This window comes from Haplochromis burtoni, unplaced genomic scaffold (assembly GCF_018398535.1).
Source record: "Haplochromis burtoni strain Fernald_Lab_line unplaced genomic scaffold, NCSU_Asbu1 Contig_114, whole genome shotgun sequence".
NCBI lineage: Eukaryota > Metazoa > Chordata > Actinopteri > Cichliformes > Cichlidae > Haplochromis > Haplochromis burtoni.
Genome location: NW_024582475.1, coordinates 155609 through 168047, shown reverse-complemented (window position 1 = coordinate 168047; position 12439 = coordinate 155609). Strand labels below are relative to the sequence as shown.

The window sequence follows — 12439 nt, the reverse complement described above, 5'->3', positions numbered from 1 at the left end:
TGTTTTTGCTTGAAAAAATGTTAAAATTGTATCAAAATATATGCGTTTAAACTTCTGTCAACCCATCTGACTGTGTTGCAGTCTTAATACTGCAATATACTGATATCTAAACTCAAGAAAGATCTGTAAAAATGACCATGTATTTTGTATTTTATCAGTCAGAATCAGAATCCTTTTTTGCCATTACATATCAGATGTTCAAGGTGTGGATGTACAAGCAGCATTTAGAATAATAGCTAACAATAAAAACAGATCTAAAATATCACCGATACAACTATACAAATGTACAAGTGAATTAAATAAGATTAATACATACAATAAAAGATACCAAATCACATTAAAAGAGCTGCTTTAAGAGTCTGATATTTCTGGCTGTCCTGATCATTGATTTACAGCATCGCCTACAATCACTTAGTATAACTACTTATCTTAAAAGAACATCTAGCTCAGTATAAATAATCCAGAAAAATCACTGACTGTGCAAAAGGTCATATTTCCCACCAGTTTACTCTATGACATGAGTTGTGATAACTCGTGGCTGCTAAATCAAATTTCTGGCTGTGTCAAGAGCAGATTATCCTCCCTCAATTGTAGGACATGGTTGTTACTGTATGTGGTAGTGGGAGGGGGGTGTATGTGTGGGGGAGGGAGACCTGAGGTGGAAAATACAGGAAAGTTGAGCCGCTGCCATGGATATGTTGGGCCACCTGAGGAGCATTCGAGCTGTTCCTCTTGCTCTGTTGGATTTGAAACTGACCCAGTTGCTCTGGAGGTGCGCCCGTTTGCCCCGCTTTAACAAACTGTTTCTTTTTAAAAAGATTGGAAAAGGATTAGCGGAGGAAACGGCCACATGTTGTGACAAAGGTCATAATGTGGGAAGGTACACGTAGATTGCGGTGATCGGTTAACCGTGTGACCGTTAATGCTGGGAACCTTTGGTAGCAGTTTCAGATAAGTGAGTAATGCATAAGATGGTGACACAGGGGAAATAACCATGTATGCAACTTTAATGACCAGGGTGAGTCACACGGGCCGCTCGAAAGCTCTTTCTCTATCAAACACACACACACGCACCAGGGTTTGTTCACTGGCATCACCTCCTGCCAGAGGGCACTCATCCCACAAACCCTCTCTGCTGGTGAGTTTCATGTGAGAGGTGGTGGAGTCATGCCTTTAGTCGTGTCATACTGAGCCATCACAGCTTCAATTTTTTTTTCTCCCCAAACACACAAAGCACCGGAGGAAAAATCGCAACATCCCACATTCACAGGTGTGTCTGAAGAGTGTGTGATTGATCGTATGCTGGGTATCTCCCACCATCTGACATGCTGCTCCCATCACATTGGATGTGAAAATGAATCAGTCACCTCAGCTGCGCATCAAACTGTCATCTTTGCTGGTACTTTTCTGTATAGTTTAGCTCATATTTGCTTAAATTAAAAATATTACAAATGCAAACATTAATTGAGTTTATATATATATCTATATATATCCTTCAAGCTTGGGTCCTCTATCAGAGGCCTGGGAGCTTGAGGGTCCTGCGCAGTATCTTAGCTATATCAATACTTAGTATCTGCTGGAGCCACTCGCCTAGCTTGGGAGTCACCGCACCTAGTGCTCCAAATACCACTGGGACCACCTTCACCCTCCACATCTTCTTGAGCTCTTCTCTGAGCCCTTGGTTTTTCTCAAGTTTCTCGTGTTCCTTCTTCCTGAGGTTGCTGTCATTCGGAACAGTTATCTATCACTACGCCCGTCTTCTTCTGTTCCACCACCCTTAGGGGGAAGTCACATTTTGACCTCGGGACTTCCAGGCCATATTCGGCACAGGTGTTTCTGTATACTATGCCCGCCACTTGGTTATGGTGTTCCATGTATGCCCTGCATGCTAGCATCTTGTGGTAGACCACACCAGGCAAGACCACACCAGGTTTGGTATATGTAAAGAAATTAGAACAAGCTGAGATTTAAAATAGAGTAGAGTTACTACTCCCCAACTGGTTGGTGAGTGGTGGCCAGAGATTGTGGAGGGCTGTCACTGAGTGGTCTCTAGGTTTGTGGGACTGGGGCTTTAGTGGCTATCACAGTGACTGCCTGCAACCACTCACCAAGCAGTTGGAAATACACATTTTTCCATAGCAAGGAGTGGTGGCCAGGAAGTCAATGACCAACCTCTAGGCCTGTGTGACTGGGGCCCAAGTTCAAGTCTGAGTCTTATGACTGTCTTTGTCATTGTGGTTTGCTTGGTCATTTCAGGCGTGGTTTTGTTCCTATGTCTTTTGTCTCTGTCATCGTGTTTAGTGTTACTCTTTATGTTTCAGTGTTAAATTGTCCTTTAGTTAGTAATGTTTGCTGTTTCAGTTTTGTTTTTATTTTTGTCTTGTTTTCGTTTTACTTACTGTTTTGTTTCTTTCCTTCTTTTTTCACCACCTGCTCCAACTTATTTAGTCTCACCCGAATTTATCCACTCTTTCAACAACTATGATACCCTAATAGCAAATAGTAGTCCGCTAGTAGGTCTGTCATTATGCATCCATACCTTGTGCAAACTAGAAAAAAGTCATTTGAAACTCTTGTGCAGATCCCAGACTTTCAGCTGTAGTAAATATGTCAGGCTTTATGCTGACAAGAAACAGTCTTGAGTGTCGTGAGTTCCTGACAGAGAGAGGGGAGCTTAGCGTTGTGTAAAGTGCAAAATGTAAATCAAACAGAAGAGCTTGGCGCTCCATAAAAGCTTCTGTTTGAGAATTGTTCTTTGTGTAAACATCATATGGGTTTAATGAAGATTTGGAACAAACTATTGCTGTTACCGTCAGACTGCAGTAAGCGGATTTTTAACAACAAAGAGCTGTCGAACTTTGCCAGATCATCGCCTGACCTGGTGTCAAAGCTGTGCTAATATAAGTGGTATGAGGACAAACAAAGGCCTTAGCTGAGTAGTTGTGACTTTAGTAACTTCACAACTTTGTTGACTGGAATTTTCCTTTTAGTTTGTAGCACTGAACAGATGCTTGAAGCAAGTGCCAGCCGTGGCCCTGCTGTTACTATGCAACTGCTGACAACCTGTAAGATGCACAGCAGTGTTTTCGCTAAAGGTGAAATATTTTCCAGCTCATGTTAACAACACTTTTATTGCTGAAAGTGAAGGTCTCAGGAGATCTTAGGTGCTTTCTTCTTATTGAAAAAAATAAGTTTGTTAAATGCTTGGCTTGAGCAGAAGCCAAGCATTTGATTGTCACAAGGTCATAAGTAGCCTCGGCATAAAAAGGTATTATTCTGACAAAATGTAGCCGCTAAAATAACGACGTACAGTAAGGAAGAAGTTAGCCAGTTTGGTTTTTGTCTGTCACATTTTTCTATCACATGCTTTGCACAGTTACAGGGTTTCAACACATTGGATAGCACTGCGTTGACAAACACTGAAACAGAGTTGGGGGCCGGTGTTTCTCAGCTGTCTTCAGCGCTTCTGTCAGCCTCAGTGACTCTTAAGTGCTGCTATCTGGTGTGTTCCCATTAAACTAATATGTGAAACACGAGGGCTTATCGCAGCGCTGTAATTCCTCTGCAGTTATTCATTTATATAGAATGACTTGTCAGCACTTCTGCTTGCTGTGTGTGAAACATGCAGAGGCTGGAGAATGATCAAACTTGCATTTTCAAGTGGTCTTCTGGAATCAGAAAAGCTCATTATGTGTCACATGCTTAATGTTATCGAACTTAAAACTAACTGCATGGGTCTTCTCCAAGATGTCAGGGTTTATTTGCTTCATCAAACATTTCCAGCTATTTTGAGATTTTCAACAATCAGTGGATTGCTTCTGGTTAATTTATGCAAAATGCGGTCCACCGTAGTTGCTGAGTAATACGCTCTGAACAATATTTTCATTACCATATACAGTTGTGGTTTACATACTCTCATCATGGGCATGAATGTCATGGTAATTTTGTGCTTTTAATTATTTCTTTGAACTGTTCTTTTTCCAGTGTGGAATGATTGTACAGCATGCATCTTTAATGACTTAAAAAAAAAGAACTGGATGATTAATCTTTCATTTATTTTGGATTTCTCTGATCCAAACAGGCTCAAAATGATACATATACCAACACTAACATTTGTTTGAATGGCCTTTAACAAATGGTTCTTCCCAGAATTGGTAGATCTCATTGAAACTTTTGAAGTTTCCTGGCACAGACCCAAAATTTTGAATAACGTTGAGGCTGTTGCTTTGGGGCGGCCTCTTCAGAAGCGCAATGTTAGCCTGCTTTTATCCATTGCAAAACCAGTTATGATCTGTGTTTGGAGTCATTGTCCAGACGGAACGCCTAACTGTGTCTAAGTTTGAGCTGTCTACCTCCTGATCTGATGTGAAGCAGAAGAATTTGGAGGTAGTCCTTTTTCCTCATTTCATCCACTTTGTGTAATGTACCATTGTCACTGGCAGCAAAACAGCCTTAAAGCATGACGCTACTACCACCGTGCTTGATAATCAAACTTAGCCTCACCCTTACTCCTCCAAACATACCTCCTGTCATTGTAGCCAAATGGCTTAAACTTTGTCTTGTCTTGCCATAAAAGTTTTGCAAATTTCAGTCGAGCTTGTAGGTGTCAGTTTTGGAGCATGGGGCTTCTTTCTTGGTTGACACTCCCTGTGACGTGACAGTGACGCTAATGTGACTTCAATCTCATGATGAGTCTTTGTATGTAAACAGTAAGCGATATCAGGTTTATTCTTAACACATAAATATTAACCTAAAACCCTATAATAATAATAATGCAACTGCCCTTTCAGAATATTAATAGATAAAAACAAGGAATTATTCACTCAGTTTTTCAAACTTTGTACTCCAGTGTCTTCTTTCCCTTAATATTTATGCTTAACCTAATTCCAAAAGCAGCTTATGGCCAACCATCCCTGAGTAATGTCCTCATAGCCTCCTCTGTGGTAGTTAACCATTTCGCACAGAGGAGCGTTTCTGTGTTTGCTAATTGTAACTGCAGGAGTGCAGTTTTTGTTGAAGTCATAAAGCAGACGCAATGAAAAGTGACATTTTCAGGGCACGCGCATTAACTGGGCCAGTTTGTATCTGTTTGACTGGTCTGCTCTATGTGTTTAGACATCTGTCAGAGAAGTCCTACGGATTGTTTGAAACTGTCCGCTGCATGGCAGTAGCAGGTGGTTTAGCTCAACAAGAGGTGTGCCACTAATCTGAGGGAGGTATCCAGTAGACGTAAGTTATAAATAGGTGAGTGAGTATCCTCGCTGCGGCCTCAGTGTGGAGTCGACTTCGTAAAGAAACACTGAGCTGAAATTCAGAGTCCCAACATCTCAAACTTGGCATCGCATCGCCCTCCTTAGCAGTTGCCTAAAGTGTATAATTAGCATATGCTATTTTCGAAACAGGCGTCCCCGTCTCAACATGCTGCTATCTTACACTTCTCTCTATTTACCCTGCAAATATTTTTGGAGCAGGCATGTAAAGTTTTTTTGGTAACACTTCGCTTCGACTAGACTTTTTAAATACTTTGATGTGTATTTATTAGCATGTTTCAAACAAACCTGAGGTATCAGCATATTAGTATACATTGTAAAAAATCATGATTATTATTAATATATTAAGAAAACTATTAGAGCTCTGTTCATAAAGCACAAAAAGAGGTGATTCTTTGGAGTCTGATGTCCCCTTTACAAGTAATGAAAAGGCCTCTTCTAAGACTTTGCATCACCTCTGTCGTACTTTCAGTGTCATGGCCTGAAAACATTGCCCTTGCTACTGTTGTGTGTATTATTTTAGAACTGGTATGTGGCTCAGCTTCACATGCAGGACTCTCTTCTTCACGTGCCTCTCATGTAGCCTTAAGTTCAGTGGATCTCGGCTCTCACTGTTTTACATTAAGTCCTAGGACTTTAAAATAAGCACGAAACGGTTACAGTTGGAGCATGCAAAAGGACTAATGCTGCTTTAAAGTTTTAAATATGTAGGAGGCATTGAAGAATGCTTTTGTTGCAATGCTGTGGCTACATGATAAAATTCTAGACATTTCTGTCAGATTTCTGATGATTAACTTGGAAAATGAAAAGAATGTTCGCTGCCAAGACGTAAACAAGTGAACCCTCATGCTCGAAGCTGCGTGTTAGTGACATGTTTCACAGATATACCATCCAAGGAGAAAGAAGTGATCCTTTTGATTGTCAGATTTTACTTCACGGAGGTTTAAGTCTGAAATAAAAGAAGCTGTAGCCGTGGTTGGGAGGTATTTGTTTTGAACAGACACTGTCTCAAGATCCGAATGACTATTAGAAAGAAGTATTACTACTAATAATAAGATGGGCGAGCTGCAAAAACAAGTTTACCACATCTCAATTAACACTAGTGAGGATCTTTGTTGTTCTATTTGTTATCAAAAGTTTGTGATGGCTAGATTTTTATTCAGGAATTTAAATTTCCAAATAAAAGACTAGGAATACAGATTCATTAAAGGCTGCACATTCTAGCTTTAATATTTACTTATTAACATATTCAAGATTTACATATTTAAGAGATTATAAGTGTTGAAATCCAATCTGCTTTTGTGTCACTATAACTAGTAAGGAAGCTTCTATATGTTACTCGTATCAGTGGAGTCTTGTCCAAAAAAATAGTTTTTGCTGTTGTATTCTCTCTTTATGTTTTCACAGGGTTTCTTTCTGAGCTTTGGAGAGGAATAGTTCACGCTCAGTTGTTGCTTTTGCATAACATTGTAGGAATTCTCTTTGAAAGCACAGCCAAAAATGTAATGACCAGAAAATGACAGGACATTAGTGTATTTATTTTAATTTTTCAAAACAAATGATGTTGGGCAAAAATGCCAAGAACGTCTTCTTAAGTTCACACTAAAGAGGAATGTTAGGATATGCATACTAAGTAAAAAAATATAAATCTGATGTTAATAGTTTACTGTCTTTGTGGTTAATATTAGATCTGTTATCTGTCTTTTACTATTGCTTATGTGTTCTTTTTGATCTTCATTGCAAACGTTCCCCATGCAGGATAATGTGAGTGTTTCTATTTTACTCTGAGTCATTAAAGTAGTGCAGAAGGTTGCTGGATTAAGAAAAAAAAGAAAAAATGAGTCAACATCAGACTTGTAGAAGTGTACCTCCCTCCCTCTTGTGACTGTGTGTGGGCGGAGCTGCAGTCTGTTGAGTGGCCAGGGGGCAGGCTGTAGTAGACTGTGTCAGACAGAGGGAGAGTGTGGACGTGTGGACTCAGAGCTGTCATCTGAGAGAGATTTAAACTTCTCTGTACCTGTGGATTTTTTTTCTTCAGACGTCCCCTCCTGAAAGAGGGACTGATCTGCCTGTGGGCCACCTAAAGGAAAGCTGTTTTAGATCTGACGTGAGTTTCTGTTTAACAGCTGACTGGGACAGAGCGTAAGTAATGCTGTTACAATGACTACCCTTGTGTTCATTAACTGCGTGGTGCCGTGGCTGCATGAATCATTGATGCGAGTGCGCTGCAGTTCTGGTTACCTGTTAAAACAATGCTAGGATAACCTATCATTTGCCTGTTGGAGAATTATGATGTTTTTATGAGTGAGCCCATGTGAGGTTAGCTTCTCTCTTTAAAAGGAAAAGTGGGTGTGAGTTGACATGAGACAGACCACCATCCTCTCCACTAGGTCTTTATCGTAAGGTGATAGGAGGGCAATGGGGTCATTAAAAACCCACTCTGAGTGCAGCCTCATGCATGTGTGTGCAGTGCGTTCGTATTTGTGGGTCATTGTTTACATGTAGGAGATACCCATGCATTAAGTGATGTTGATCTTGGACTCATTTCCCTTAGAATAATAGGTATTTGCCTGGGTGTGTTACATTTTAACACTTTTTGGCATGTATCGGCTGTCTCTAGCGTCTTTATGCTGAGGCACAGCTCTTCAGGAGTGAGCCTGTGTCTGGGGGTTTGGGCTCCTATTTGCAGGCAGAGGGTAGGAAATGTGGGTGCAATTACCCCTGCATCCTCTCCAAGCTACTTTTTGTAGATCAAGAAGGGTATGGAAAATGAGATGAAAGAACAGAATCATCAGCATGTACTTTTCCAATTGAAATTGGAATCCTTTTTTGGAATTTTGTGTGATAGCATATAGAAACATCAAATAATGTTCTCACTGACATGCTGCTGGCAAAACAATCTACTAATGGCAAACTGTCAGAAATGTGGTTAGCAGTCAATCAGTAGAAGGATATGGTTGATTTTCCCCTATTGGAGTGAGCTTTAGTTTTATTATGTTGCATTTAAAAATAACTTGTGTATTATATTGTCTTTTGTATTCTTACATCACGTTTATTTCATTTCCCTAATATAAAAAGGCTCAATAAATATGGAAATAGTGCCGTCTGACTAGAATAACTTCCGGTTGTGAACTTTGGAGGTTTCAAGCTTCCCCATAAGCTTTTTTTTAAGTTGCATATTTTACTGCAGCTGGCTGAGCGTACAATCATGTTCTCTTTTAGGTGTATGTTTATCATTCAGCACAGTAAAGGTCATTCAAAACATCCAGGCTATGTTTTGGAGTGGACTTTTTGGAGTGGAGGGAAACTTTACCATAAAACAATCTGAATCACTGTGATCTTACAGGATACATCCTCAGGAAAACTTGATATCCTCCTTAAAAGCTTATCTGTGTTTGTCTAGCATCTATCTACCAACAGGGGACATGAGAGATAACCCTCACAAACAATCTTGCACGCAGACACAGATTCTCAAGCGATCAACAAACACCCAGCAGCAGAACGGGAATAAATGCGAGCTTTCATGAATTTTCAAGAATGGCGGATTATTCCACAAGAGGGTGGAATATAATCAACAGTGCTATCACATTTGTGGCAGCGATCGACTTTTTTTCTGGCCCGCTATATGGAGATTGGTCTGTCTGCTGTAGGAGAAAAGCTTGTCTGTGCTGACCTTGGCCTGCTGTTTCTTTTGGTTTGATCCACAAAGAAAACAGCTGGCAGTTGCATTCTGGATGCCGGCGGCCTCGACAATGAGCTGCCTGTATGATGCTGTCAGAGAGGCTTTGGCTCGTTGGTAAAGGATGGTGCCTGTTATATCAATAGCTAAAATCCAGACTTCACAAAAAAGTTAAATTTATGACATGGTGGTTGTTGCTTGCAGTGAGAGCCTGCCTTGACCTGAACGCTACTGAAACATTCCTCTGCAGACTGAAAGTGTGTTCGAGGCGCTGCTGTGCTGCATCGAGTCTGCTCAAAGTAGTGTAAGCAAGGTGGAACTGTGGGCTGTCAATGGTAGCAGCTCAAAGCAACAAGCAACCTGTTGCTGATTACTAAATCTGCATTGTGGAGAACAGACAAAGAAGAAATTAATCATACTGCATCACACTGTTTTACCACAGCTAATCCTCCGTGCTGGCCCCACGTTCACATTTCTAGTTTGTCAGCACATCCCAGGGGTATTTTCTCAGCTTTAGGCTGCTCTCATCCTCCTTCATCTGTTTATATTGTCAGGTTGACTCTTGCCCCAACATAAAGTATGCATATGCGTGTCTGCTATGTACAGCATTTGTACTATATGTATGTTCTCAGCAGTTGCGAAAAATATTTTTAAGAGATGTGTTCATCCAAAATGTTGCCCAATGACATCCCTGATCTATACTTACTGCAGTAACCTCAGGTATTCTTTTGCATTCATGGTGTTTCTTACAGAGATGTTCCTGAAAATGAGCCCTCAAGTAAAATAAATAAAATAGAAAGTGAAGATTTTGGTAACTTTAGGTCAAGTTACACGATTCTCATCAGCAGGTGGAGTTTACTTAGTGGTCAGGAAATCTCAGATTATTCGGTTTCTTTTCCTGAGTGTCGGCAATCGTCTGTAATGCCTTAACAGTTCAAACTCAGAGTCTGACCAAGACTAGTCTCGCTGCAAAGCCCATGTACTAGCTGTTCTGGACTTTTTAATCACGTCACATGTCCTTTAGATGTTGTGATTTTATCTGACTTCCTTTATGTTTTTCTAAGTGTTGTTGAAAACAAGACAAAAAAGGGTTTATGGCCGGGGTACAGAAGAGAAGGGCCAGCCACTTGTAACCTAAAGGTTAAACACAGGCCTTCAGGGAGTCCTATTACTGTGTACTCACTGATGGGAACTCTGCAAACATGCATTCTGGGAGCACAGCAGGCTTCTCTGTTTATTCCCAGTCTAGTGCTGTGCCATGGTGTGGGAAATGACTGTGGACATGGAACATGGCCAGATCAGTGCTCTCGCGTCAGCGTCTCCTAGACCCACACGTGCCTTTTTAACCCTCATGTAACACGCATCGAAAAAACGTCACATCCACAGGAAGTACTGCGGGACCTTGTCTTGTACGTGCAGCGCTCTATTTTAACTGTACACAATCATTTGAAACAGATTTACAAAACTATGTGGAGTATGTTTACACACGTGTCAGCATTTCCTACTTGCTGGTGTGAGAGTTGCAAAATTCCCATTTCAGGGTATATTTCCGTCACTCATCACCTCGCACCTGTTCCTCGTGCATGTTTCATTATAAAGCTGTATTTTAAAACGTAAAGCTATAAAAAGAACGCATCGACTATTGGATCACATACAGGAAATGTACATAATGTCACTGTTAGTGGTTGAATTTGTTTGTGTCCATCCTGATGTAAGTGCGGGAGTAGCTCTGATGATTGAATTAGCCTCCGGCCGAGCCTTGTTTGGCAACTTGTCCCTCCCCCGTAGCCGTGATTTGATATCTCTAAGCATTCCAGGTTATGCCCTTTACTCTGCTAATGGTGCCACTGACCCTTAAAGACATTCCTGCGGCAGCTCTCCAATCACACGTCTGATTGCCCCTCCTTGTAAACATGCTGTCTTTTAACATTGTGATTACTTACTTTACAGAGACATATTCGATGGACATTGGCTGAAACACCTAACTGACATAAGTTGCTCTTCTCTAACCTTGGACACAAATAGTACAATGTAGCCCACTGCAAAAGGCACTCTCGCCTCTCATGTGTCATGTTGCACAGAGCTCAAATATTACACACTTTGTTGTAAATCTGTTGATCAATTTTTATGAGAGTGCAGGTAAAATGTGATTTTAGTTAGCTAACTCTTATGTGAATATGTAGGCCCTGCTTGGTTGTTTTGAGGTGTCTGAAAGTCCTTTGCCCTGAAAAATGTTGACTTTAACTTTATGAAGCACATGAACAGTTGTGGGTTGCTAATTAAATAGATCATCAGTCTTCAATCTTTATTGCCAATTATGTTGAATTTGGCTCTTGAGTTTGACCTTTCAGAATACTTTCTGCTTTCATATATTGAAATGACGATGAGTCACGTGAGCCAGTTGGATGGTTGCATAGTTGTAGCAAATCTACTTCTGTATTTCTTTGTTTTAAAAAAAAAACAAAAAAACAGAAGGCCTTTTATAGATTGATCCTGTTTTCTGACACAGTAACATGATCTCTTTTCCTCTCTACGCCTGCGGTCCGAGAGATGGAAACAGAAATGGAGCAAAGGGGTTAAATGCAACAGAGCCCACAGGACAGCAGTAGACTAAAAGCTTCCTGTGGCAGAGCAGAGTGTAAGCCGGACCTGGCAGACAGGCTGGCAGGGCAGATGTTTTAGGTGAGAGGCACAGTAGATAGCTCTGGTTGAATAATTCATCAGATCGGATTGAAGATGAGATATATTAAGACAGAGTACACAGGCCATCCTATGGCCTCTTTCAGCACTTTTTGTGCAGCATGAGTGGCTGCAGGGCTCAGATCCTCCTGCATCTCTGCTTTCTTTCTGGCAGTTATCCACTAGAGTCCGGGCAGTGCAGGAAACAGTTATAGATGTGCTGGCTCTAGGTCTAGAGAGGCCTCCAGACATCTGGAGGGGTTGAAGCTGTTCGGCATGCAGGTGCAGTTCAAGCTCACAGCAACTAACACTGCTGATGACTTCTTCTGTGGTCACTGGGTCTTATTGGGGCATAAAATGCATAAAGAAATACTTTTTTCAGTGATTGGATTGCTAAACTCTAAAAAATCAGTACCCTGACTAAATCTAAACAATCCTGCACAGAGCTCAGTTTACCAGGTATCTGCATATTAAACTGTTTCAAGTACTAAAATGTCTTCTGGCCTCGCTTTTTGTCCACTTCTCTTTCTGGTTTGTTAGTGATCCAAGCAAAACAAGGCTGTTTATCCTGTCCCAGCTCATGCATCAAATCACTGACTTTACAACTTATAGTTTATAAATAATGAGATGAATCACTTGCTTGGCTCATGGTAACGTCAGAAACCAGCTACAGAGCAGCCTCTTGGGTTTACTGGATGTTTGTTAAGAGAGACTTGAATGTTCCTGTTATCTGCCTATTATTTTTATAAGCCTAAATGAAAATTTGACCTTTTTTTGGTTTACGGGAATGCGCTTCATCATTATAGATAAT

The 12439-nt window shown here is 40.8% G+C and overlaps 1 protein-coding gene across 3 annotated transcripts in view; it reads left to right on the top strand.

The window, feature by feature from the left end:
- sema4ba (sema domain, immunoglobulin domain (Ig), transmembrane domain (TM) and short cytoplasmic domain, (semaphorin) 4Ba) overlaps positions 1-12439 on the top strand; it is a 52797-nt gene that overhangs the window by 4978 nt on the left and 35380 nt on the right. The window contains exon 1 of one of the 3 annotated variants that reach the window (XM_005928672.3): positions 6898-7377. The exons of 1 other annotated variant lie outside the window; for it this stretch is intronic. The gene's annotated coding sequence lies outside the window, so the exon portion shown is untranslated. Of the gene's footprint in view, positions 1-6897; positions 7413-12439 lie in introns of those variants that run through there. One more of the 3 variants, XM_005928670.3, reaches the window with a different exon arrangement.